Raw genomic sequence first — 27,050 nt, 5'->3', positions numbered from 1 at the left:
GTACCTGGTTAGGTTTCATTGTCATCAATGGCACTTTGGAGTATTACCGTATTATTAAAGGTAAAGGTAAAGGTACCCCTGCCCGTACGGGCCAGTCTTGCCAGACTCTCGGGTTGTGCGCCCATCTCACTCAAGAGGCCGGGGGCCAGCGCTGTCCGGAGACACTTCTGGGTCACGTGGCCAGCGTGACATCGCTGCTCTGGCGAGCCAGAGCTGCACACGGAAACGCCGTTTACCTTCCCGCTAGTAAGCGGTCCCTATTTATCTACTTGCACCCGAGGGTGCTTTCGAACTGCTAGGTTGACAGGCGCTGGGACCGAACAACGGGAGCGCACCCCGCCGCGGGGATTCGAACCGCGACCTTTCGATCGGCAAGCCCTAGGCGCTGAGGCTTTAACCCACAGCGCCACCCGCGTCCCCATTACCGTATTATTAATAATGCTTAAATTTGTATACTGACTTTCATCTGAAGATCACAGGGCATTACACAATATAAAAGGAGAACACAAACTACATAGTAAGCAAAAACAAAAAAAATTAATGGTGCCCCCTCCAAAGACATTTACAGTGGTACCTCGGGTTAAGTACTTAATTCATTCCGGAGGTCCATTCTTAACCTGAAACTGTTCTTAACCTGAAGCACCACTTTAGTTAATGGGGCTTCCCGCTGCCACCGTGCCGCCGGAGCACGATTTCTGTTCTCATCCTGAAGCAAAGTTCTTAACCTGAGGTACTAATTCCGGGTTAGCTGAGTCTGTAACCTGAAGCGTATGTAACCTGAGGTACCACTATAAAAAGATTTAAAAGAATGTTGATCAGCCCAAGGCCTGGTTATAGAAAAAGGTTTTCACCTGGTGTCTAAAGATATGTAATGAAGGTGCCAGGTGGGCCACCCTGGAGAAGCATTCCATGAGCAGGGAACCACCACAGAAAAACCCCATTCTCATGCTGCCACCCTCCAGATATCTTGTGGAGGACGCACTTAAAGAAAGGCCTCAGATTATGATTGCAGGGTCCAGATCAGTTCAGATGGGGGAGATAGTCCTAGAGGTACTGCGGTCCTGAGCTATTTAAGGCTTTGTAGGTGAAAACCAACACTCTGAATTGAGCCCGGAAACTAATTGGCAGCCAGTGCAGTTGGGCCAGGATCAGTGTAATAATATGCTCAAAGCATCTTGCCCCAGTGAGCAACTTGGCCGCCAAATTCTGCAGCATCTAAAGTTCCCAGTCATCAGAGGCAGCCCCACGTAGGACACATTGTGTGGAAGACAGAAACGCCCATTATTTGAGGGGGGAAATACATTACCTTGGTTGGGGGAGGGGGAGGACGACACATACTCTCAAATTGCCATCTAGCTTCAGTGGGTTCTACTTCCCAGAGACCCCTGGGAGATGGATGGATCTGCCCACAGCATCCGCCTTCAAATAGCCAGATAGTTTTTGCATACAGCTTACAATAAATTCTACCCAGTTGACCGTCTCTTAGCAGCCATCCCTGTCAGTGTCCATGATTCTCCCTCATGTAGCACCTGAAATGTCTAAAGGAAAATGACCCACATCGTAAGCTTCATAATTTAGCCTCTATCACATTAAATTAAATTATTTCTTTGACAGCTCTTGTCTTCATGAACAAGCACTAGCTGGCTGCTGCTAGTCGGCTCCACCCCATCCGATAACAGGCAATTGTAATGGCCTGCCTCATTTTCAATAATCACGTTATGTCTTAAATGTTCCAGTCATTAACTGTCTGTCAAAGAACGGTTCTCATCGGCGGAGACTATTGCTCATTTAAGACTTCACCTGCAGAAGCCTCATTTCCTTTTAAATGCCATAAGGTATGTTATCAAGCTTGTCTCCCATTCTCCCTCCCGCCCCCACGAGAGTCAAATCTCTTCACAGCCATTTCAGTTTTTGTACAGATATTATCTAAATCCTCCCTAACATTACCGGCAGCGAAGGAGCTGCTTGTGTAGTGTTCGCTGGGTACTCCTGTTACTCAGCTCTGTTATTTCCTTTTCTTAAAACGAAAGTTTGGTATGGTTGGTTTCTAGCTTTAGAAAAAGGCCACTTGTTTTCATAAGTGTTTGAGCGAAATTGCACATTAATAAATTTCACACGGTTGGTCCTTCCCCTGACAGCCTGACTATGAAAATCTCACATGTCAGCATGGAGAACTCTAACCTACCCTTTTCCCTGATGTGCTGGTTTTCTAGGTGCAGGAGTGTTTGTGTGTAGAGCGCTAAAACATGTGATTCTCAGAAAAGGGCAACAGAAACAGTCAAGGGGATGAACCAACTCCCCTATGTGGGAAGGTTGCAGCATTTGGGGCTTTTTAAGTATAAGGTGACATGGTAAAGGTAAAGGTAAAGGGACCCCTGACCATTAGGTCCATTCGTGACCGACTCTGGGATTCAGCACTCATCTTGCTTTACTGGCCGAGGGAGCCGGCATACAGCTTCCGGGTCATGTGGCCGGCATGACTAAGCAGCTTCTGGCGAACCAAAGCAGTGCATGGAAACACTGTTTACCTTCCCACCAGAGCGGTCCCTATTTATCTACTTGCACTTTGACGTGCTTTTGAACTGCTAGGTTGGCAGGAGCAGGGACCGAGCACCGGGAGCTCACCCCATCGCGGGGATTCGAACCGCCGACCTTCTGATCGGCAAGTCCTAGGCTCTGTGGTTTAACCCACAGCGCCACCCGCGTCCCTAGGTGACATGGTAGAGGTGTATAAAATCATGCATGGTATTGAGAAAGCGGATAGAGAAAAGGTTTATTCCCACTCTCGTAACTCTAGAACTCCTTGACATCCCATGAAGCTAAATATTGGAAGATTTAGGGCAGACAAAGAAAAGTACTTCTTCACACAGTGCATAGTGAAACTGTGGAACTCACTGCCACAGGAGGCCCTGATGGCCACAAACTTGGATGGCTTTGAAAGAGGATTTGATAAATGAATGGATGGTATGTGCTATATTCTGCCTCCACAATTGGAGGCAGTATACTTCTGAAGAGCTGTTGCTGGAATGGGAGAGTGCTGTTGTGCTCAGGTCCTGCTTACTGGCTTCCCATAGACATCTGTTTGGCCCCGGTGAGAACTAGATCTGCCATGAATATCCTGCCCACATGGAGGCGCCGCATCATCCAAATGGTGTTTCCATAGAAGTCCACACAAGCCTCAGGGATCCTTTGAGGTTCTCAGCAATGGTGAGGCGGTTGCTCCATATGTGAGCTGGCCATCGTTAGAGTACCCCAAAAATGACATGATCAGCTTTTCTTTAACATTGCATAAAGAAATTATTCTTCTAAAATAAGCATCCTGATGGGTACTAACACCACATTGTTGCTGTTTGTGTTTTATTTATCTTTAAATAACCTAAAACTGAGCTGGGTGATCTTTAAACATTCATAATACAATTCTCCCTCCCTTGCACCTGTAAAACTTTCATGTATTTCATATTGTGCACTAGACAAGAGAGTATGAATTGGAAATGATGATAATGATAAATAATAATACTTAAATAAATAAATAATACCCCTTCCATCTGGCTGGGTTTCCCTAGCCACTCTGGGCAGCTCCCAACAAAGTATTAAAAACACAATAAAACATCAAACATTAAAAACTTCCCTAAACAGGGCTGCCTTCAGATGTCTTCTAAAAGTCAGATAGTTATTACCTTGACATCTGATGGGAGGGCATTCCACAGGGCAGGTGCCACTACTGAGAAGGCCCTCTGCCTGGTTCCCTGTAAACTCACTTCTCACAGTGAGGGAATCGCCAGAAGGCCCTTGGATCTGGACCTCAGCATCCGGGCTGAACGAGAAAGTTGGAGACATTCCCTCAGGTATACAGGGCCGAGGCTGTTTAGGGCTTTAAAGGTCAGCACCAACACTTTGAATTGTGCTCGGAACATACTGGGAGCCAATGTAGGTCTTTCAGGACCGGTGTTATGTGGTCTCGGCAGCCACTCCCAGTCACCAGTCTAGCTGCCACATTCTGGATTAATTGTCGTTTCCAGGTCACCTTCAAAGGCAGCCCCATGTAGAGTGCATTGAAGTTGTCCAACAGATTATGTGTACGTCTTTTGGACAGAGGTGAAAAAGGAAAAGAACAGTGGTTAGCATCAGGGAAATCACGCAGTGCAAAGCTGCCTTCGCTGTATCCTTCTTCTTGAAGTGGTTCAGACCCAGGATAGCCTCACCACTTGGTATGGGTGGGTCAACTATAATGTCAGCTAGTGAGATTTATGGGCACTGGAAATCTGGGCCTCTCATGTTACAAATGCTTCAGACTGCCCAGTGTTTCAGTTGTACCATCGTGTTCACGCCATATCTGTTATAATATACAGGGCACACTGGAATTTCCTTGGAGGCTCTCAGCCGTGGTGTGATGCAATGGAATCTGTGGCTGGCCTTGGGAAAGTCAACATCCTACCTCGCAGGACTGTTGTGAGGATAAAACGAACGGTGAAATACTGTTCTACAGCCCTTTTCAGCATACAGTAAGAAGTGGCGAGGGATCAAGGGTTTCCTGGTGATATAGTTATGCCATGGGGCCTCGGAAGACAAGTAAAGGAAATAACTACCTAACCCCCTGTTCCAAACCGCTCACAGCCCCGGCAGACAACATCTAGCAGTGAGGCTGAAAGGCTGCCACATAAAAGCAAAGTAGTTAATCTTGTTAGCTTAGCTTTGTATTCTGATGCTTTTAATTATACTGTAACATGAGCTAAATAAAAGGATTATCAAGTACTATAAGAGCAATAGGTGGGTGGTTCGTGGTGGAATGCTAGCTGCAAGCAGAGTTTTAGAAAAATCCAAAAGGGGAAGCGATGTAGCCTGAGTCTGTGGAAGGACTGAGAGGGAAGCTGAGAAAAGGGTCAAAAGTTGCGTAATGAAAGAGCGAAGGAGATTTGACACCCAGACCAGGTGGGAAACGGGGTAAAGAGGGGAAACGGACTTAAGGGGAACCATGGCTGGGCCCAGTGTGTGATGTGTGAAGGTATCCTTCTGGGGGCAACATGACAAAATGCAAGGACACATTGAAGCAGGCAAAAAGACTCAAGGAGGGTGCAAATAGGGCCAGTAATGGGTGTCACTGGAGTGATGCTGGGGGAGGACCAGATAAGGAGCTCTGGTGGTGAGCGCCTTTGTCCCCTGGGCCTGAGGTTCCCCTTCCATAGTGTACAGTCACTTGGAGGACCACGCAGCAGAAAAAGTGGGGCACTAGTGTCAATATAAGCAGAAATTGGGAGGTCAGAAAGTGTCTTGAGAAAAGGCATATACTTTCTCCTAGCCACTCCTGCAGTACCACCACAAGTCATTAATGTCAGTGACAAGACCAAAGCAGTGTTCGTGAGCCTTTCCCCCCCTTCATTTATTTGTGTTATTGCAATTTATTAAAGAAAAGAATACATAAGAAAAGAAGGCATAGAAGAGGAGAAAAATACTATCAAAACAGAAAATCAAGCAAAGGACATCAATAAATGCTAAAGTCGCTTGGATACCTACATATTTGGATATTTGGATTGCGTATATTGAGCTACAAGTGTAAACCAAGATGGATGTATTGATAGATACTGTATTGTAAATGTGATCCAGTGGTTGTGTTTTTGTTTGTTGTTGCTGACCCTCTTAATTAAAACTATTTTGCCTCTCTGTGCTATATATAAGGTGTCTACGGAGTCAGGTCCAACATCTCCATAATGGTGGGTTTTATTCCACTCCCTAGATCAGCACCAGTCACCCAGTAAAACAGCATGGGAACTTTAGGACATTTCTCTCTGATCTCTTCTACTAAAGGCATGGGCGTAGCCAGGATTTTTGCTGGGGGGAGCAGACCTTTTGTTAGGGGAGCAGAACCTCAGTTAGCTATGTATTTTTATTTCTATTTATTTAGGGGGGCAGCTGCCCTTTCTTGCCCCGCCCCCGGCTAAGCCCATGACTAAAGGCATAAAAAAGTGAAAGGTAAAGGACCCCTGACAGTTAAGTCCAGTTGTGAACGTCTCTGGGGTTGCGAGCTCATCTTGCTTTACTGGCCGAGGGAGCCGACGTTTGTCCGCAGACAGTTTTTCCGAGTCTTGTGGCCAGCATGACTAAACCACTTTTGGCGAAACCAGAGCAACGCACAGAAACGCTGTTTGCCTGCCCTATTTATCTACTTGCACTTTGACGTGCTTTCGAACTGCTAGGTTGGCAGGAGCAGGGACCGAGCAACAGGAGCTCACCCCGTCATGGGGATTCAAACCAGACCTTCTGATCGGCAAGCCCAAGTCTCAGTGGTTTAGACCACAGCGCCACCCACATCCCAACTAAAGGCATATCAGTCTTTTGGTCTTCCCAGGTGTTGGAACCATTGCCCTTGGAGCTTTGGTTATACCATTCAAAAGTTATATAAAGCAGCATAAGTCGCTGGCTGTATTATACTAGTTGGAGAATTCTGCAAATTGTAGTTTGCTTGAGGATACTGAAGATTCTCAGCTTGAGATTCCAAGCCAATCTCCCATTTCAAATTGCTGGATCCTATCCATGGACTTTAATGGGACTTCTTTGTCATAGGTATGAGCCATCTGGGTAAGGTGCAGAGTACACCCATATGGTAGCAAAGTGTTAATCCCAGAAGACTCAATGTGTCTTCCATTTCAGAAAACTATGGCAATATTCAGAGTTACATATGCCCTCTTAGCCATTTCGAAACTAAAAATAAGGGCTTTTCATTCCTTTCCTTGGGGGGGGGGAAATGTTCACTCCCCTTGGAATGTAACCTTCATTTGAACCATGGTTGCTGAAAGAAAAGCACTTGGGTGTATTGTTCACTCGCTCCACCCATCCAATCCCTTATCTAACCTGAGTCATTACTGCCTGTAGCTTTTTAACTCTGGCAGCAGTAAACCTCTGCATTAAAAGCCTTATGTGTGTGACCCACCCTCTGTGGGTTATAGACCTACCCCCTTAGTTTTAGAAGCAAGGGGTCAGGCCTTTCCAGTCTTTAGCAACACTTGCCTAGCTTGTCAAGCTGATAAGCATCATTAGATTGACCTGCAACTGATACACCCTTTGGAACACTTCTTTTGAATGTTTAAACATGCTGTGGATTCTAGTTGTAATAATTTAGATCAGCCTTTCCTAAGCTGGCTACCTGACGCAGGTGGCGCTGTGGTCTAAACCACTGAGCCTCTTGGGCTTGCCAATCAGAAGGTTGGTGGTTCGAATCCCTGTGACGGGGTGAGCTCCCGTTGCTCTGTCCCAGCTCCTGCCAACCTAGCAGTTTGAAAGCATGCCAGTGCAAGTAGATAAATAGGTACTGCTGCAGCAGGAAGGTAAACGGTGTTTCCATGCGCTCTGGTTTCCATCACGGTGTCCCATTGTGCCAGAAGCAGTTTAGTCATGCTGGCCACATGACCCGGAAAGCTGTCTGTGGCCTGAAAACGAAATGAGTGCCGCAACCCCATAGTCACCTTTGACTGGATGTAACCGTCCAGGGATCCTTTACCTTTTTACCTTACCTGATAATGTCTTTGGAGTCTGTGCCTATTCCACACAGAGTCAGAAGCCACCTGGCCAAGAAAGGGTTAGGGCTGTGGCTGGCAGTCAGACAAAAACTGGATCGCTGTTTTGGAGCCACCAATGAGTGCCAGAGGCAGGCTCTCATTTCAAACGAAATCTAAGGGGCACGATCCGACAGGGGGTTCTGAAATGAACAGCAGCTGAACAAGAGCACAAATATTATTATTGCTGTTTATTAGATTTCTATACCGCCATTCATCATAAGATCTCAGGGCAGTTCACAATATAAAAATACAAGGTAAAAGCACAAATAAATAGTTCAAACAAAAACAACAAAATATTTAGAAGGCTGTGTAATCAGCCAAAGGACTAGTTGAAGAGTTTTTCACCTGGCGCCTAAAAATATATAATGAAGGCACCAGCTGAACCTCCCTGGGGAGAGCATTCCACAAAAAGGGGGCCACTGCAGAAAAGGCCCATTTTCCTGTTGCCACCCTCTGGACCTCCCACGGAGGAGGCACATGAAGAAGGGCCTCAGATGATGAATGCAGAGTCCAGATCAGTTTATATGCTCTATGCACAGCTCCTCTTGCTTTTAAGAGGACTTGTGTAGCATTCCCAATTCATTCCTCAGTCCCTCACCCTGGAGCCCTTAGTAGGGTGGTCACAAACACGTCATGAAAAAAGAAGCAAAAAAAAGGGATAAAAGAGGGTTTAGATGTGTGCGAACTTTGTGTATGCTATTTTATATGAATAGATGCAAGGCTATACATAATTACCTTAACCTGAATAGAAATATAATACACCTCACCACAGCGGAGAAGACTGTGGCCAAGTGGCCAGGGTGCCTGTCAGTTGGCTACCAAGAGAGAAAGGTTGATGGGCCACTTCAAGGTCCCTCAAGAAAAATTACTTGCTCCTGGAGCTGCTCCAGACCTCTTTTAAATACATACCGTACTTTTCCATCTATAAGACGCCCCCATGTATAAAGACACCCCTATTTTAGGGGACTCAAATTTAGGAAAATGGGGGGAGATGTCACAGAGTTGTTGAGGGGGATTGCCGAAAATTGCTCACCTGCATGTGTCCAAAAACCCACCTCCTGTCGTGTCCCCTCGCTGGCAGAAGCTGCCAATCGCCCGCCCAATTGTCACAGCGTCAGCCAATCAACAACAGCTATTTACGCAGCAACCAATAACACGCCCAATAGCCGTTGGTACAGCTGCGGCAGCCACCAATCAAACGTCCACCCTATGCACTATCCATGTGTAAGACGACCCCCACTTTTTAGCACAATTTTTAAAGAAAAAACCTGGTCTTATACATGGAAAAGTACGGTATCTTTTTGTCCAGGCTTTCCCTGACGGATAAGCTTTTATACTACCAATTTACTGGGTTTTCTTATGAGGTATTATTGTGTAAAGGATATTGTCGACTGTTCTTATGTTGTACGCTGCTTAGATAGTTTTAAAACTATCAAGTGTTTTAGAAATGCTTTTAAAAGGCTTTAAAGGTTAAAAAATAATCTGAAACCTGATTTTCTAAATATTTCTGTTGTTTTTTGGTTAGCTCAACATAAACAAAAGGCTGAAGACTGAAATAATGATACCTAGGTAGACTGGGCCTATCCTTTAAAATAACCAGGTAGACCAGGCCAGGCTTTCTCGAAATTCCGCCTCTCTTTTATATATTTATACGAACACCCCTGAGGGAGTGGCTGCCTCTTCTGCCTGGTTGAAGTTGCTGCCTCCTGTGGTGGCCATTTGAAAGGCTACCTGCTGCGGCACAGAAAAAGAGGGGAGGAGAGGGATTTTGGGGAAAGACGGAAGAGGGAGGGAAGGAGTCACAGGCTGCCTGGTGCCCTTTCAGATCCACAGACGCTCACTACAACTTTGGGCTTGCAAGTTCTGTAAGGGCAACACATTTCTGAAGCGTTCCCCTTGTCAGTGGCTTGAAGCTAGTCGCTCTTTCCCTGTTGTGGGGATCCTGATTGAGAGATAACTCTCTTGGTGGCCATTTTAGGTAGTCCCCCATGCTTCCCTGAACATCAAAAAGAGATGATGCCTCATTAACCATTTTGAAACTGATGGGATGGTGAGAGGCCTGACAAAACAACTTTTTATACGCTTTAATTAAAAACGTGTTCTGGCAGCCGGAGTTGAAAGGGCTTCAGAGGGCAGAGAGGAGACAGGGACTGATCTGGTTGCTATAACTACCCCCAAATCTTTTCAGGCCTTGCTTTCACTCAGCACACCGCAGCCAAGCCACCCCTGCCATGAATTCACAAGTATATCCACCAGTCAAATTTCAGTCTTCCCATCCAAACGTTCACATTTTGATGAAGGGCTGTCACATGGAGGACTGAGCAAGCTTGTTTTCTCCTGCTCTGGAAGGTAGGACTCGAACCAATGGCTTCAAGTTGCAGGAAAGGAGATTCCGACTAGACAAAAAATTCTGACTGTAAGAGCTGTTTGACAGTGGAACAGACTCCCTTGGGATGTTGTGGACTCTCTTTCCTTAGAGGTTTTTAAAATGGCGATTGGATGGATGCTGTCATGGATGCTTTAGCTGAGATTCCTGCATTGCAGGGGGTTGGACTAGATGACCCTTGGCTCCCTTCCAACTCTAAGATTCAATGATACTATGAATCAAGTTTTTCTACTGTTTAGACTACCCTGTCAAGGTATTTTCTATAACCAGCTCATACTGAGAAAAGGGGGAGACTTTAGTCTTTCCAATTTCAGCGGTGCCCTGTGCAAGGCCAAAATTTGGTCCATACCCCAGCTTCTCACCTTCTGTTCTGAGTGTGCATGACATAATAATTGAGATGCCCTGCACCACCTCCCTCAGCTGTGTCCAGTGCATGAGAACCAGTCATGCTGCCTTAAATCTGCTTCTGCTGGGAATGTCTAGATGCCTCCAAAGAGATCAACGACAGCAGCCTTAGCCTAAAATCCAGAACTGTCCTTTTGTCCTACACCCCAACTAAATCGCCTTACATCATATATATGTCCACTGGGCTGCTCTGGTCTGTGGACCTGGCACTGCTACAGGTACCACATGAAACTCATTCTGCATTTGTAAGAAATCAATCTTTTGGTGCAGCTGTGCCCTCACATTGGAACTCCCTGCCTATTGACACCAAACAGACACCTTTGCTGTACTCTTTTTGGCACCTGCTAAAAACATTTTTGTTTAGGCAAGTATATCCAGACATGTAGAATACTACCATGTGTTTTTATCTGGTTTTCAGATTATAGTTGATTTTAATTATTTTTGAAGAACTTAAGTTGTTTTTAACTGTTTTTCACAAATAGTTTCATTCTCATGTTCTTTTTTGTAAATAGCTATGAAGCTTTTAGGGTTCAAATTACAATAGAAGAGATTCAGACTAACCTTTAGGAACAAAGTTCTGATGGTTACAGTGTCCTATCCAGCAGATGCATTCACAAGTGTAATCTATAAAGTGAAAGACCATTGTCTTGCAGGAAGTGGGAGTCTGCCACATTAACAGCAAGCTGATCAGAGAATATCCATTGGTGATTGCACACCCTGGAAGTCACACTTGGAATTAGTCACTGCTGATTGGATTCACCTGAATCCACAATAATTTCCTGCCATGAATAAGGCCATTTCAACAGCTTTACCACTTGGTTACTGCTAAGTGTTATACCCCAGGATTTCTATTTCTCCTTATCACATTAGTCCCCCCCCCAAAAAAATAAAAGATGGCATGATGTTTGTTGATGATGCTATGGACAAATCCATTGACAAATTGATTGCTAACCTTCTATATCAGAAATGGTAGTAAATTAGATTTAGATTTGTGCTGTAAAAGGGAGAGGGCAGTTTTGACAGAACCTAAGTCTAATACTGTACTTTCCCTGAAAGGAAACAGGAAAGTGAAAATACCATTATCTCAGGCTTTTATACAGTAATCTATACCTATGTACATCTTTTTTGAGTCATATATCACAAATAATTACTAACTCAAATAAATTTCCCACTTTTTAACCAGGTAACCCCTATGTGTGTCTGCTACAACGTGAGTTTCATTTAGATCATTTGGGCTTGCTCTTTCCTAAGTGTATATAGACACAAACCTGGCAGCAAGCCTAAATGATCTCTACAGGACTCATTTCCGAGTATATACATATTGGATATGCAGCACAGCAAAATAAGCAGCAGAGAATTCATGTGTCATTCAAAGCAATACTGGAAGGAAAGTCTAGGATCCAAGTTGCCCAACATGGAGTTTGCCCAAAAGGTATCTTGTGAAACATTGCCGGGTATTTCAAATGACAAAAAGCTTTGGACCTTGGCTTTAGGTTTTATCTGAAGGACACGTTAGTCTGGAGAGATGCAGCCCTTGCATCTCCCCCATACACACCCATTTTGTTTGACAAAATGAGTTATAAAAGAGTTATAAAAAATTTGAAAACTTGCTCACTCCTTTGTAATATAAAAGAATCACCCTGCTCTGTGTTTTGGTGCCTTTGTTTCCTCTAATGGACCCAAACCGCTGCCTTTGCTTTTTGTGTCTAAGAGACTGCTGGATATAACCATCAAGCACAGGGATCAAGAAGCTGAAGTGAGATGGTTGCTACTACCTGAAGGTGACACTTTCCTTCTGAGAGTCGCATGCTTTCCAGTCAAATACCTGAACTGGCACCACCCAGAAAGTAATCTCCAACTTTGCTAATATAAAGATACCCACGTTGCTTTTTGTTTTCCATCTCTACGGGACCTGTGTGTTCCAGTTAAAGCTTGAGACCAAACTGAGTAACTAATGGATTTTGTATTTTTAAAAAAGACAAGAGTTCCAGTGAGGTGTAGTGGTTGAAATCTTGGACTAGGACTTGGATTCAAATCCCCACTCAGCCATGAAGCTCACTGGCTGTCCTTGGGCCAGTCACTGCCTCTCAGCCTAATATACTGCACCAGGTTGCTATGAGGATAAAAAGGGGGGAAAGAGGAACAGATGGGATATAAATGCATAAAAATGAGGGAACATCCATTTTTGCTTGTTTGTCCCAATAACCCTGGATGTATTTTACAAGCTGTCTTGTACTTTGCGAGGCTAATCCAGTGTTGTCTGCAAAATGCCCCCTGCATTGCAGTTCAAGACTGGTGTAAACTGCAAAGCTGGAGAGCAACTTCACCACTCCCAGTTTCCATTCTCATCTCCCCCAACTCACATACACACATTCTTCTTTTCTTTTTTTGCTTAGCATCTAGCCTGTTATTCTGGAGAACTCAAAAGACTTTATCATTTTGGGGTTTTTAGTTGGCCCTCATAAAGGTATTGCACTATTGTGGCATTGGGTTAGTCCTCACTTAAAGTTCTATAAACTCTGGTGAAAGAGCTGAAATGTAATAAGCTCCTTTCTCCTTCTCTGCACAAGGGAATGAACATATTTGCAGCCATATCTGACACATAATCAAAGCTCCAATGAGCTTAACAAGGTAGTCCTTATCATTTGACCTTCTGAAAGTATTTGTTAGGTTTTTCTTCTCTCAATTCCCTTCCCAAATGTTCTTTCTTCTAATCTTAACTCTCAGGAGGCACCTATGCAGGTAACATTAGGCAAAAGTATTAACATTCAAGATACTGGGGACTAGCATGGAGCCACTCTAAGCCTCTTCTCCACACCCAAAACTTAATCCATGAAGGATCCTGATATCCTTTTCTCGGGTTCCCTTCTAGTTAGCTTCAAATCTTGCAACTTGCTGAGGACCTTAATTCCCTTTGCATTCATGCATTTAAGCCAGATAAAGTCCCATGGGGAGCAAAGAAATTCAGCAACTTGGATGAGACACTTTAGCACCTTGGCTGGGCCTTCAGTCATCTGGATTCCAGGAACAAAAGAGTATTTTACGGTGTCAGACCCCGAGAGTGGATTGTGGTGGGGAATCCAGATAAAGCCCGGTCTTGTGATGTGTTCATCACATGTGCAGGATAGCTGATTGTTGTTGCAAAGACTGAAACAGACCAAGACTTGCACACCTTGCTTGATTTCTCAAATGAAAAAGACTTGGTCTCAGATCACACACTTTGACTTAGAAATCCTGCTCCAGAATCCTGCTGTATCTATCTCTCCAGCTGTCATATTTATATCCCACCTTTCCTTCAATGAGCTCAAGGTGGCATACACATTTCTCTCCATTTTATCCTCACAACTACCCTGTGAAGTAGATTAGGCTAAGAAACAATGATGGGCCCAAGATCACCCAGTGAGCTTCATGGCTGAGTGGGGGATTTGAACCCGGGTCTCCCAGTTTCCTAGTCCAACACTCTAACTACTATCCAACAATTAAATTAAAACAACAAACTCAAACAGCAGCAGCTTATTCAAACAGACACCAAAATCAGCTGTTCCAAGTTAACTGCATACATTCTTAGTTCTTAAAAGTTTAAGAAAACAGAAGTGTTTTTTTGCCTGGCACCTAAAGGACATTTCCAGGCTGACCCCAATATAATTATCAATATTTATTGAAAGATAAGGGATTCACAATTGCAAAGGCTCTCTTCAGCTGCCACCAGCAGCACTTCAGACCATGGGGTCACCTAGAGAAAGGCCTTGGGTGATGATTTCAGATGGCGGATGGATCAAATAGGGCACCATTCAGCTCACAACTGAACCCATATTCATCCCCGCTCACATTTCAGAAGCTACAGGTTAGCTGGTGAGACAAGCACAGGCGGCACTCTACTTTGAAGAGGAAACTCTTCACTTCCATTTTGGAGTTTTGCAACCAGGCAATCCTATACATGCTTAAATAAGTTCCACTAGGCCTATTTCCCCCTTTCAATCCCAGTTGTGGTGTCAAGACTGTCAAGACTTTCCTGCTTCTCGCTTTCCTTTAGTGTTCATGAGACCTCCAGTAGTGGTGCCTAGAAGCAGGTGGAAGCTCATCTCAGTCATATACTCTACACTGGAACAAATACTGTAGTGAATTTAGAAACAGCAGAACCCAGGTTTTTCCTTGATTCCAACCAGAAGCTGTTCATAGATGTGGGTGCCGGTGTTCAATTTCCTTAACTTGAAGCTGCTCAGACAGTGCATCCCCATCTTTCCGATTATCAAATGTGATGTATTTTACATAAACCAGAGAAATGTGCCTGCATTTTTTATTTCTTGTGTACCCCCAAACTTCATTATTCTCTAGCAATTTGTTCTAATAGACCTTTTTGCACGTAAGGAGGGCTTGGAATTTAAGAAATGATACTAGCAAGACACTTTACCTGTCTGCTACTCTTCCAGTATGTTTTCTAGTGGATATGCTTTTGCTTAATTCGCTAACCCTCTTTTGGCAACTGAGTTGAGAATTTGTCTTAAATGCATGAGTATTGGTTGCCTGTTAGGCTCAGTGAAGTTTGCCCTAACTTAATTTAGATGTATGTGTGTGTGTGTGTAAGGATGTCGTTCCCACCCATGGGCGTAGCCAACAGGGATGCAGGGGGCAGCTGCTCCCCCCAAGATCAAGTAAAATAGAAATACATAACTAACTGACCAATCACTTCAGTTCTGCCCCCCCCACAACAAAAGTCCTGCTCCCTCCTAACAAAAATCCCTTGTTAGCACCCAATGAAAGTCAGTGGCAAGGATGCTCTTATTTTAAGCAACTGGCCCATGGCCATAGCCAGGATTGGGGGGGGGGAGGCCTTTTGTTGTGGGGGAGAACCTCAGTTTGTCATATATTTTTATTGATTTTTAGCTGCCTCTCCCTACCCACCTTGGCTATGGCCATGGACTGGACCCAGGGCTGGATTTAGGTTTGGTGGGGCCCTAAGCTACTGAAGGTAATGGGGCCCCTTATATGTCCAGCTGTCTTTTGTCAACAACAAATTGTTGCTGTTTTTGTGTTGAATATATGCTATGTGGTAATTTATGGACCTAAAGCCATTGGCCACTGTTGCTGTGTGTAGGTTTTATCTTATATTTTGGAACTGTACATCCAGTGTTTTTTTTCTTTAAATCTTTTTGGGGTCCCCAAGAGAGTGGGGCCCTATGCTATAGCTTGTTTAGCTTATAGGTAAATCCAGCACGGACTGGGCCCTAGGGAGAAGAAATCGAAGACGGGAGGAAACGGAGGGCAAAGCCACCCTGAGTTGCCTAAGCTCCTCAGCAGCGCGCAGAAGCAACTGCCACGACGAGGCTCGGCGGCGTTTGCTAGGCCCCAAGCGCGCGCTTTTGTGGGTCTGGCTCTCTGCTGCGACTAGCAGGGCCTTGTCTCTGAGGGCTCAGTCCCTTCGAGCGCGCCTCCCTCTTTCCCCCGGCCTTGCGAGAAAGGGGAGCTGCTCTCTACCTGCCTACCACCCTCTTCTTCGCCGGCTCAGCACCTTTCAAGCGGTCGGCAGGACTTGGGTGTGAGGACATACGCTGTCCCTCGGGGCACCGCCGGGAAACCGCCCTTCGCTGCCGAGAGCCTTGGCGGTGGCTGCTTTGGACGGAGCCCGCTCTGTGGGGGCTTCTGGCGGCGAGGCGCCGACCCGAGGAGACGCGGGGCGTGTGACCCACCCTCCTGACCGAGCAGAGGCCAAACGTGGAAGGAACCGAGCAGGTTCATTCTGAGCTGCTTTTCGCCGTCCAGCTCCTGAAAGAAGACTCGCCTTCTACTCTCTCGGCGTTGCGCTCTGGTCTGAAGCGCCTGCAAAGGCCCCTGCGCGCAGCATCCCTGCCATCGAGATCCTCACCACCACCGTTTATGAACAAGTGGCTGCTGAGCGCTATCCACGCATTCAAAGTCATGTAATGGAAAACTGCTTGCGTTCTGGTTGCCTCCAATGAAAGACATTCACTGGAATCAAAGGGGCCAACTTGAATAAAATATTGGGGGGGAGCCCCGCCCTGCATAATCGATCACAAGACACACACCATTTGAATGGCAATGATACTGAAGGGGGGCTCCTTCAACTATTTTATGGGGGAGGGCGAAGGGCCCCTGGCCCCATGAATGGGCTCCTATGACTGGAATGGAAAGACCTGCGCTTATATTGACCGACAGAGTCCTTTTCTTCATCATCTTGTCATTTTACATTTAAAATAAACAAAAAATAAACGTCGTCTTATTTTCTAGAGGCATCAAGTTTAACACTTTGGGGGAGTTAGTGGAGCTCTTGCTCAGGACTCCAGTTGACCTCTTGCAGCTTCATCCGCGCTCGCCTTTCCTGCCCTTTGTGTTCCCCCCTCCTCCCCAGCCCACAAGTTCCCCTTCCTGCCCCTGATCCACACCAGCTGTTTGGGGCATGATTCCACGGCGACGCTTGGGATATTCGGTTATGAATTAAGTGCATGTCAGGGGCTCATTCCAACCCTCCGGGGGTTGCCCCAAAGCCACTCCAAAGCGCATATGAAGCTGTTTGTTTAGCTAGTTCCAAAATATCCAGGGATACGCAGCGTGGAGCCCTCCAGATCTTACTGGAATACATCCCCCATTATTCCTGGCAATAATAGGCAATGCTGACGGGAATTGGTCTCTAACAACACCTGGAGGGCACCAAGATGACTAGCCCTGTTTTAATCCCATCCTCCCAGGAGAGATCTCAGGTCCTCCAGATGTTGTTGGATTCGGCCCCAGCCAGCACGGCCAGGGATGCTAAGAGTAGTAGTCCCACAACATCTGGAGGTCCACAAGTTGCCCATTCCTGCTTTAGGGAGCGGTCCGGGATACTTTCCTTCCCGTGCCCAATTCATCCTATTGACTGTGGACAATTGAATGTAGCTAAAGATTTTCACTTAAGCCAGATGCTTAAAAGAACTGAACTGTTCATATTTGCCGCAGGTGTAGCTTTTCTCGCTGCTGCAGGAGAAGAGGCGCGCTCCCAACTTCGCTCTTTTGCCCATAGCGGCTGCGCTCAAGAGACAGGACCTCCTCCTCCTTTCTGTCCGGCTCTCCTGCTTCCCAAGTAAATGTGATTAGACGGGTGGGGCGGGGAGGGGCGAGGTCTAAGTCCCCGTCCCCCTCCCACTCTCTGGAGGAAAGGAAATGTCAAGACCCCGGCCTTGTTCGCCTCGACTTGGCCGGCCAAGGCAAGAATGCGCAGTCAGGGACCACCAACGCGCCTTGATCCTCGCAATGGCCCACTTAATACACTTCTGCGCTTTAGACCGGGGGACCCCCTTCGCCGAGCCGATTGTCCATCTAGGTGTTTTCTCATTTTTCGCCCCTGCTCCCTTTGAGACGGCCCCTCCGTCCCTTTTCTTCTGAGCCCCTCGCTCTAATTCTAGATGAGTATTACTTTGCTCTTTTCGTTGGCCGAGCACAATTGTGTTATTGGAGATAATGAATTCAATCCCCATCAAAGCGCATTAGCAGCGCCCTGGCCTTGTTGGAGGGGCTTTTCCACCCGCACGCCCCCACCCCCCACTTCTTCCAGCGGGGAATGAAAGGCAGGCAGGCAAATTCGCCGGGGAGCCTCCCTGATAGCGGCTTTTGAAGTGAAGGGGGCCGAGGATTGCGCTTCTGGCATTTTATTTCACTTTTTTGCCAGTCCGGCTGAAGAAAGACGGCCGCTTTTGAAGCGGAGATGAGAACCACCTCGTCACTGGCGCAACAAGTTCGACCAGCGGGGCAAAACCCTGGTCCTGGGGATGACATATGTCCCGCATTAATACAAAACTCCAGGGGGATTTTTTTTGGGGGGGAGGGAGGGACACTGATTCGGGCTAAGGGGGGTTAGAATTACTCTCAAAATGTGCGCCACCACTAATCGAGACTCCTTAGCACACCTTCACACGTACATTGTGCGCCAGTCGGTTTCCTCACCATCCGATTTCTCAGCGTTTGGTAACCAGCAGGTAAGGGCTGTCTCGCACACCCCAGCTCATATTTTAGAGACAGTTTCCCGAAATGGCGAAGTGCACGTGTGAATGGGTGGCGAGAAACCTAACACGCCTGGAAATAGTACTGCATCACTTCAAACTTTTCACACATTCAGCTGCCAGGCACGTCTGAATCTACCAAAGCTAATCAAGTACCTGTAATGTGCATGCTGGGGTGAACTGCCTTCACTGAAAGGCGTGGAATTTGCGGTAATAATGAAAACCTTTCAATGGGTGGTTCGGTCGGTGGTCGGTCTTTCAGGCGCACTTGACCACGGTGGTCAAATGATGAACACGCATCTGCATGAATTCCTGGTTTGCTGGGGAAGGCTCCCGTCGCGAATCAATTAAGTCGACAGGCCACTCCAGGCCACAGTCTTTAGATGAAAATAAATCGTTCCGATTTCAGTGGAACGCTCCTTCCCAACAATGTGTTAGTATCGACCACTCTATCGAAAGCAATACGAATACTTTTTGAGCTTCAGCTTCCCTGAGGTCCTGGATCATGCTGGTCAAGAATGCCTCCTTATCGAATAACCTCTGCTAAAGCCAAGGCAGAGATGAAATTTCCAGATCACTGACTTTAGAGTGCCTCCCTTGGGGTGGCTGAGAAGTAAATGTTCCAAGTGTAAAGATGTCTTACACACACCCCCGAATCCTGGGGGAAAAACCTCCTTGCAAATAATTTCTATTGATGTGCAATCCTAGAAGTAGGTTGTAGAAGTAGGTCCTAATGAATTCAGTCAGGCTTACTCCTAATGAAATGTGAATAAATTGCATCCATTTCTATTCTCTATATCCCACCTTTTCCTCCAAGGTGCTCCCCATTTTAACCTCACAACAACTCTGCGGGGTAGGTCAGACTGAAAGACTGCGACTGTCCCAACACCACTCAATGAGCTTCATGGCTGAGTGAAGATTTGAACCCTGTCGCCCAGGTCTTAACCACTACACCACACTGTCTCTCTACTGCTGCCTTACTTTTCCTGTTTAGAGGGAGAGTAATAGGGTGTTATCCTAAAGTTATTTATTAGAAGTGAGTTATGTGGAAAACATGTGTTCAAGAGGATCCTACTTTAGGATCCTAGTCAGTTGCAATCTATAAACCATTCGCTTAGGCTATGAGAAACCTGGGGAAGAATTCCTGGAGCGCAGTTTGTGTGGATTCAGAGTAAATTCTCCCACTGCTAGGTTCTCTCTTGGTGGAAAGTTAACTCCGGTATTCTGGGTGTGTTTTCTTAACTGAAGGCTGAAGCGCTGTGCATATTCTTACCTGGGAGTCCTTTCCACTGAATTTAGTGAAATTTTCTTCGACAGGCTTGGTCGCAAAGCCCACATCCAATCCTATGCGATCCCAGTTACTTCTCTGAAAAATGCATCAAACACTAGAACTTACTTTTGTCTAAACATGCATAAGATGCAGTCGGACTTAATTCAGAATTAATATATACTGTATACCGTATACACACACGTTTGGGACTCCGGTGTCAGGGCACAAACATCCATCGATGACATATTACCATATATATTTTTTAAAGAGTAACTCTTCAGTGGCACCTTGGGTCGTGTACACGTGTCTGTTTAATGGTAATTTCCCTTCTCCATGCTGAGCAGTGATGCAGTGAGGCGATCTAGGCTCTAGGTTCCATAGTCCCTCCCCGCGCGCGCTTTGGAGATGGATGCTCGAGTGCGTTACTGTACTTCCCTTTTGCCCCAAATAAGACAGCCCTGCCAGGTTCTGCTGAGTAGCGCCTGGGCAGCCTCCCTGAACCCCTTCCCCCATGGCACCACGGACTGATCTTCCTTTTCCTGCCTTGCGGGCGATTAGGATGTAAGCTCCCCCCCAAAAAAACTTCCTGGCTTGTGGAGCCACCTCCGCGCGTCCTGCGCAAAGCGCCCTCCTTGGGTGCAGAAGCTGGAGGGAGCTTGTTTCCCAGCGCGTCGTCGCCTGCCCTTCCCCAGCTTGGAGACTCCCCGCGTCGCTTGGAGGAGGCTATTTTCATGCTAACGGGGGTCACCGCGGAGAGTCGCTATGGAGAGAGGAGAGAGGGACCCCCGTCCCCCCCCCATCCCTCCCTCCTGGTTACCAAGCTGTTGACATTCCCCGCGCCTCTGCGAAGTACCAGGAGGAAATGTGTGTCCGCTTAAATGCCTGCTTGCCTGGCTGGCTGGGAGAAGAAAGGCCGAGGCGGGCTGGCTGAGGCTGCTGCTCCTGCTGCCCGCGGTCCATTGCAGCTTGAGATGATTAACTGGAGAGCAGCTCAAAGCCGGCGAGGCACAAAGGCCTTGTTGACAATGGCAGGAGCGCGGCCAGGCCCGGGCCAGATTCTTGCTGCTGCTGCTGCCGCTGCCAGCCAGGCTGTTGGCAAGGCTGGGTAGGCTCCCCAAGAGTCAGGAGCAGCCTCGGGGTGAGGCAGGCCAGTGCTCTCCCTCCTTGGGCCTTTGTGAAAGGAGTGGCGCTTGGCAGCTGAAGCCCAGATGGAGCAGACCCAAGCTAGGCCAGAGAGGGCCAGCTTGCTTTTCTTAAAAGCTTCTCTTAAAAGCAGTTCATGCCCCTTTCCGAAGGGTTGAAATTCAACCAGTGAGACTTTTCCTCCTTCTCCCTCACACTACACTAGGGAAAAGTTTCACCTGCAGAATTTCTGTCTGCCCTGTTGCTGTTAGAGATGGTTAACCCTAGGCTGGGAAGAAACAGCGTCACCTTTATGGGTGACAAGTGTATTGGAGCCTTCCCTTTCAGGGGAATCAGATTCAAAAGAGATCATCCTTTTGCCTCTGAAATCTTTGTCAGCGCCATAGCTCCAGTCTGAAACAAGGGAAGTAATTGGTGTGCCTCTGAGCACCTGCAGAGTGCCTTTCGTTCTTTCTGTAATGTGAGTTTGGTGCCAGGGGATTCCAGGACAGGTAAGCTGCCAATTGATCTTGTTTAAATTAACCTCCATTAACCTCCATTGTGCCATCACCAAATCAAGCACTTATAAGGGCATTTTAGAGGCCTTGTTCAATCATCTTTAGGGGGTGCTAGCACCCATAAAGGTTAGGTGCTTGCTTCAGTCCTGAAAGGGCTCCTCCTCTTTAATATTTATTAAGGACACATGAGAAATCCAACCTGCATCGTAATAGATTAACCTTATTTGTGGTCTGTGTGTTGTTTAAGGAAGCCTTGCTTGCTTTCTCTCTTGCCCTTTCAGGCCTGGAACAGCACAGAAACTTACCTGGCAAAGCTGGCTTCATTTCTGCATGACAGGCTGCTTTTCAAAGCAATGGAGCAGAGCCAGAAAAAGTGGGACATAGTCTAACAAAGCTGGACAAAAACCATACGCATTTCTAACACAGTCTGTTAGAAAATCCTCTCTGAGATAAATCCCCACACACACACACCATGGGGGTGGGAGTGGGAAAATTTAAACGGCTAAATATTCTCTTATCCCAATCATTTGCCCAGATTCTCAGGGCAGAAGAAATAGGAGGAAGACATTTTACAAGCTATGATCTGAAGGTGGTTCCCAGTTCAGTCCCTGGCATCTCCAGGTAAGGTTGGGAAGGACTCCTGTCTGAAACCCTGGAAATTGGGTATCCATCATTGTAAACAACATTGAGCTAGATGGAGTGACCTTGTATGGCAGTTCCCTGTGTTCCTAAGGTACATGAGGCTTCCACTTTGCTGCAGTTAAGTGGGTGTTAGTTGAGTTAATGCCATGTGAAAAGCAGCTTGGGTTCCATAACATCAGAAAGGTGTGATATAAGTATGAGAGAATAAAGAAAACTTAAGCTATTTTTTCTATTGTCAGGTGAAAGTCTTGTTTGCATTCATTGAGTTACAGCTAGATATGAGGAGCTGTGTGTAGCATCAAAGTGATCAAATCCCTGCACTAGAGCGGATTGCATTATGAATTGTGTGGCTCAGAATTCAGCAGTCAGCCATTAAAGTAGTTCCCATAACTCAGGTGACACTGAAGGAGCAGGTAAGGCAATTTATAATGGCTCTGAAAACAAAATAAAAAAGCGCACAGATATATTTTATTTCCATAATTGATATTGGTTGCAGAATTCTTTTATTGATGCAGAATTTTGCTTACGAAAACAAGGAATAGTCGCATACAAGGTTCAGGGGGTTAAAATATCCCTAGATCTATTCATGCTGTCTCCCCACTCCCCTTTGCTTCAGCTGGAGCCACAGCGCATGATGTGTTTAGGCTGGAATGTGTGGATTTGTTGACATTCAAATACTTCTTCTTGACCAGGTTTTTGAGAGGGGTGGTGACAGGCAGTTCATTTCACTTAGCCCCCAAGCCTGCAGTTCCTTGCACACTTTCTTGGAAGGGAAACCCCATTGAATTCCGTGGGGCTTTCTTCCAAGTAAACATACATAGGCTCAGGCTGAAAATCTGACTTCGACATCAAATATCCTGGACATGAGAAGTCTGTTTGCTGGATCTATTTGTGGGGCAAATCACTTGGAGAACATTCACGAAGTCATATTGCTAATCTCGATTAATGAGGCTAGAATAAATAGCAACTCGGCTATTAAGCAACCTATTAGTACAGAAGCAAGCCGAGCGGCAAACCCCACCTTGCCAGGACTCCTTTAACTACCCTCGTTGCGTGAACAGAGAAGGCAGTTCGCATACGCAGGCGCGATGAATTCGGGTGAAGCCGGAATGTGAGCCTTGAAAGTTCACACCTCCGTCCTAATCGCTTTTCCTTGGAAGTAAAGCCCCGTTGGTTTCACTGGGACGTTCTTCTAGCTAATAGGCATTATTTGGTCAAATTTATCCAGTTATTTCAGTGGCAAACTAAATGCGTCTGCTTAACTCTCTCCAGTCTTTATCTTTGCTTAGGATCGTGTCCAAAGGTTTTGAACTGGTTGCCAGAGTAAGATTCGAGCGGATTTGGAAGCCCGTCGGGATCTGGGCAAATCACCATCATCATCATCATCATCATCATCATCATCAAAGGGCAACTTTTCTCTCAAAAATCGTAGCCTGGTTGTAGTATTAAGAGGGGAGGGAGGCTCGAATGCGCTGCCCTGATTTATCAGCATATATATTTCCGACCTAGTGATAAAAGTGAAGACTTGGTGGAGTCTGTTTTTCAGACGGTGCCGCTGCAGCTGGACGAAACGAGGACAACAATCGAGCTTGTGTACTCTGTTTGTGTATCTACGGTCGTTTACAGTGCTCACAGCTGAAATCCGGCGTGACTCCTCCAGTCATTTCATATTTCGTTTCTGTTTAGATAAAACGCGTAACTGAATCCTCCCCACAGTCGCCTGTTGTGACCCTGCCTCCTCTTAGAACCTTCTAATATTCTCAGCAGAATCAAGTGTTGTCTTTGGCTGCTGGGGGAAGCCCCTTAGGAGGTTTCCTCAGGGACAGACAACACCCCCCGCCCCCCCAAGAGCAACAACTCCCTAAGTATAGAGGCGTGCAAAGGAAAAGATTTCCCCCTCGAGTCTGCTGGGTGCACCCCTATATTCACTTTCTAGGAAGCCAATCCTATTGAAGACAATGGGTCTTGCTGCCGTGTAAATTGCATTGTTAGAATCGTAAGGCTTTGCTCCTCTCCTCTCCAGAGCTAGAATATGGGTAAATAATATAAACATTTGCTTGATTTCAGTAATGTATACAGATAGCATCATTAAGCTTTGATTGATGCAAATAATAATAATAATCAATTATTATTTGGACCTCTAGCACCCATTGGGAATTTTGCTGATTCCGTGGGCAGCGGATTGCGCCTTTTTAGTTCTGCTATCCAGTATTCTGTTGTGTTTCTCGGTTTAGAATAAAATTCAGTTAGGTTAGCCAAAGCTTCTGTTGCCATCCTTTGAGCTTGCTTCAGGCTCATTGCAGAAAATGAGCAACGGTCAACCACTGAGAAAAAGACCTATTTGGGAGAATGCATTTTATCTGATGCTTCTATTAAACACTCCGCACTCCTGCCTTCCTCTTCGCGGGTCTTTAAGCTCACCAGAGTTGCAATGCATTCCCGATAACCTAGTACAGCAGCAGGTGGAATACATATGACCAGGCTGGTCCCCGACCCCGTTCCCCACCCCAGTCCTAAACCCATTCATTGGAAGTCCGTCAGCCATTGGGATTTTCATACCAAGTAACGTTTAGCATCGATTTAAGATTATTAAAAATAATCGGGTTTCCAGGAGAGATAGCCTGTAGTTTTAAATATAGTTATGGTTGCTCCACATCCCGATCCTATTGAATATTTACTCGCAAGTAACTGCCACCGCTCAGTGGCGTTTTACTCCAAAGCAAAAGTGCATCGCACTGGCGGTTAAATTTGCCGAGCGATGTGAGTTTTCGCCCTCCTTGAAACGCGCTGTGTTTGCTCTCCAGCTGTTGCAGCGCTTGTCTTCTGCTTGGTTTCCAGTGGAAACGCGAAAAAAGTTGCAAAGCATTCGAGGTGGCTGTCGCTGGAATATATTCTCCAGCCATTCTTGTCTCTCTTTTTGTGGTCCTCCTTGCAGTGTGGAAAGAAGATTGATGCCATACTCTGAAGGCTGGGTTACACTCTGTTTGGTTTTCCGTGAAAGACACACACACACCATTTTTAAAACACCATAACATCTCATATACTTCTTTAGATTTAAATCAGTGGGGCTAGCTTCCAAGTAGATATATTCGTATTTTGCTCATATATGCTGTCGGGCAACCAACCAGTTGCTGCAATGTATTGCAATTGAATCCTAGTGTCTCATAACACAATGGTAACAAACACAGATGGGAGGTTTTCAGTACCTAGCAACAGCTCTCCAAATTTCTAATATATTTTAAAGGAGGAGTTTCCCGGGCTCTCTTAACATTGCAAAATGGGGATCTGAGAAATCCAAAATGGGGAGCTGAGAAATATAACAAGAGTTGGCTAGTTACCTATCTTCTGCCATAACATATATCATTTTTTAAAAATCCGGAAAAGAGATAAATATTTACCGGACTATTAAAAATCAAACACTTGTACAGGGTTTATCTGCTCAAGGTTAATGGAGGCGACTGAAAGAATCCCGTTAAGGATGGGGTCCTAAGAGGACTGAGATGGTGTAGGTAAGTTCTGTTGACATCCGTGGGAATTGGAAACGAACCTGAATTACTTGCCACGTTCGTCCTGAAAGGAGCTCCACTGAAACCTCCTATACAGTACATAGAAGCAGAAGCAAGCCTGTTGATTTAGAATGGAACACAGGAAATGTGTTTAGGGTTGCGATCCAGCAGCTCCATCCCCACGCCAGCTAAGCTGGAGTACCTGGATCTAAGCCCTTAGGTTGCAGTCTGCACATAAATAATACCAGTGCCCTTGTATGAAATGCGGAGAAACTGCGGCTGTGTAAGAGGCCTCTTTGACGTCTGCGGGTGGGGGGGGGGGAATGGACAGTGCAGTGGATGGATGGCAAAGGCCAAGTCTTGCTCAACTGACCTACATTTAATCTGCACCAATTACAAAACCTGCTGGGGGCTCCCAGATCCACTATCCTGTTTACCTGGAAGTGGAACTTGCTTCCTGAAAAATCTAGGCCAAAAACGCACAGCCACGGGAGAGGGGAGGTGCTCGTTCCTACAGACACTGACCTGGGATGGAACTTCCATTGAACTCACTGGGGCCTGTTTCTGAGTAGAGGTTATGGGCTTGCACTGCGATTGCAATGAATGGAACCAGCCAGTGGGTTTCGGATCCTTTCAATCCTGGCTGTAGAAGCAAGAAGACTGGAGGAGAGAGCTGGGGAGGGGAATTCTGTATCTGGCGTTTATCGCCAACCTGAAACTTACAACAAAGGGGAAGCTTGGTCTGTCCAAAGTTCAAAGCTGTGAAATCTCGGTTAAGTGTGCGTGTGTGTGTGTGTGTGTGCAATAGAGAGAGAGAGAAGAAAAACACAAGCCTGGGCCAGAAAATGGCACTCTATTGGGAGAAGGGGGAGGTGATTTCGACTAATCTGTCCTTAACCGTTGCATTGTCACAGGGTGCAGAATAATTAGTGGAAAAGAACACATAGAGAACAAAGGCACTTTTCCATGGCGTCACCCTTCTTTCCTTGCTTAGTTTTCCACTGCTGAGCCCCTGTAAAGATCGGCTGCGGATCTTGACCCACGACAGGTGACAGGAGCCCTGTTGCCTCGAAAAGCAAGAGGCATCTATTCTGCATTTGCTCGAGAAATGGCGACACCTGGACTTCCTTCAGAGCGGCGGGGAGAGCGTGACACCTCTCTCTGCGCGCGCAGTCAGACCCTAAACACGTTTGCTGAGAAGGTGAATGCATTGGAACGTTCAATGAAAGAACTGCAGCCTGTTATCTCTCGCAGGACATAAACAAGGAATATATTAATAAATTGGTTATATTTTTAGTACGACCTTCATCACGAAGGATCCTGGCCAGTATGCAAAGTAGGTTCCCCTCCCCCCTCTAAACCAAGCATCAACAATAAATTAAAATAGTTTGTACTTTATACCACAGTCCTAATCACAGACTTTTAGATGTAAGTCTCCTTGGGATCCTACTTTCAAGTAATGTATAAAGTTACAACCCTGCGCATTCTTACTTGGAAGAATAGTCCGCTGAACTCAGTGGGACTTACTTCTGAGTAAATGTATCAGACTCTAAGATTAAGCTGCTACCCCAGGGATGGGGAAGCTGCAGCCCTCGAGACAGGTCCCATCATGCCATAACCACTGGTCCTGCTGGCTGGAGCTGATGGAGTTTGGAGTCCA

The 27,050-nt window shown here is 46.2% G+C and overlaps 2 long non-coding RNA genes across 2 annotated transcripts in view; one reads left to right on the top strand and one right to left on the bottom strand.

The window, feature by feature from the left end:
• Positions 1-27,050, bottom strand: part of LOC309372988 — a 198,810-nt gene that overhangs the window by 111,099 nt on the left and 60,661 nt on the right. The gene's annotated exons all lie outside the window — the stretch shown is intronic.
• Positions 7,863-15,818, top strand: LOC309373010. Its single transcript, XR_014169757.1, has 3 exons — positions 7,863-8,914; positions 12,053-12,188; positions 14,375-15,818. It is a non-coding gene; the product is annotated as an uncharacterized lncRNA (long non-coding RNA).

Source organism: Podarcis melisellensis, assembly GCF_964234715.1.
Source record: "Podarcis melisellensis genome assembly, chromosome: 1".
Lineage (NCBI taxonomy): Eukaryota > Metazoa > Chordata > Lepidosauria > Squamata > Lacertidae > Podarcis > Podarcis melisellensis.
Note: the sequence above shows the minus strand (reverse complement) of the source record. Positions and strands in the feature narration are given on the sequence as shown.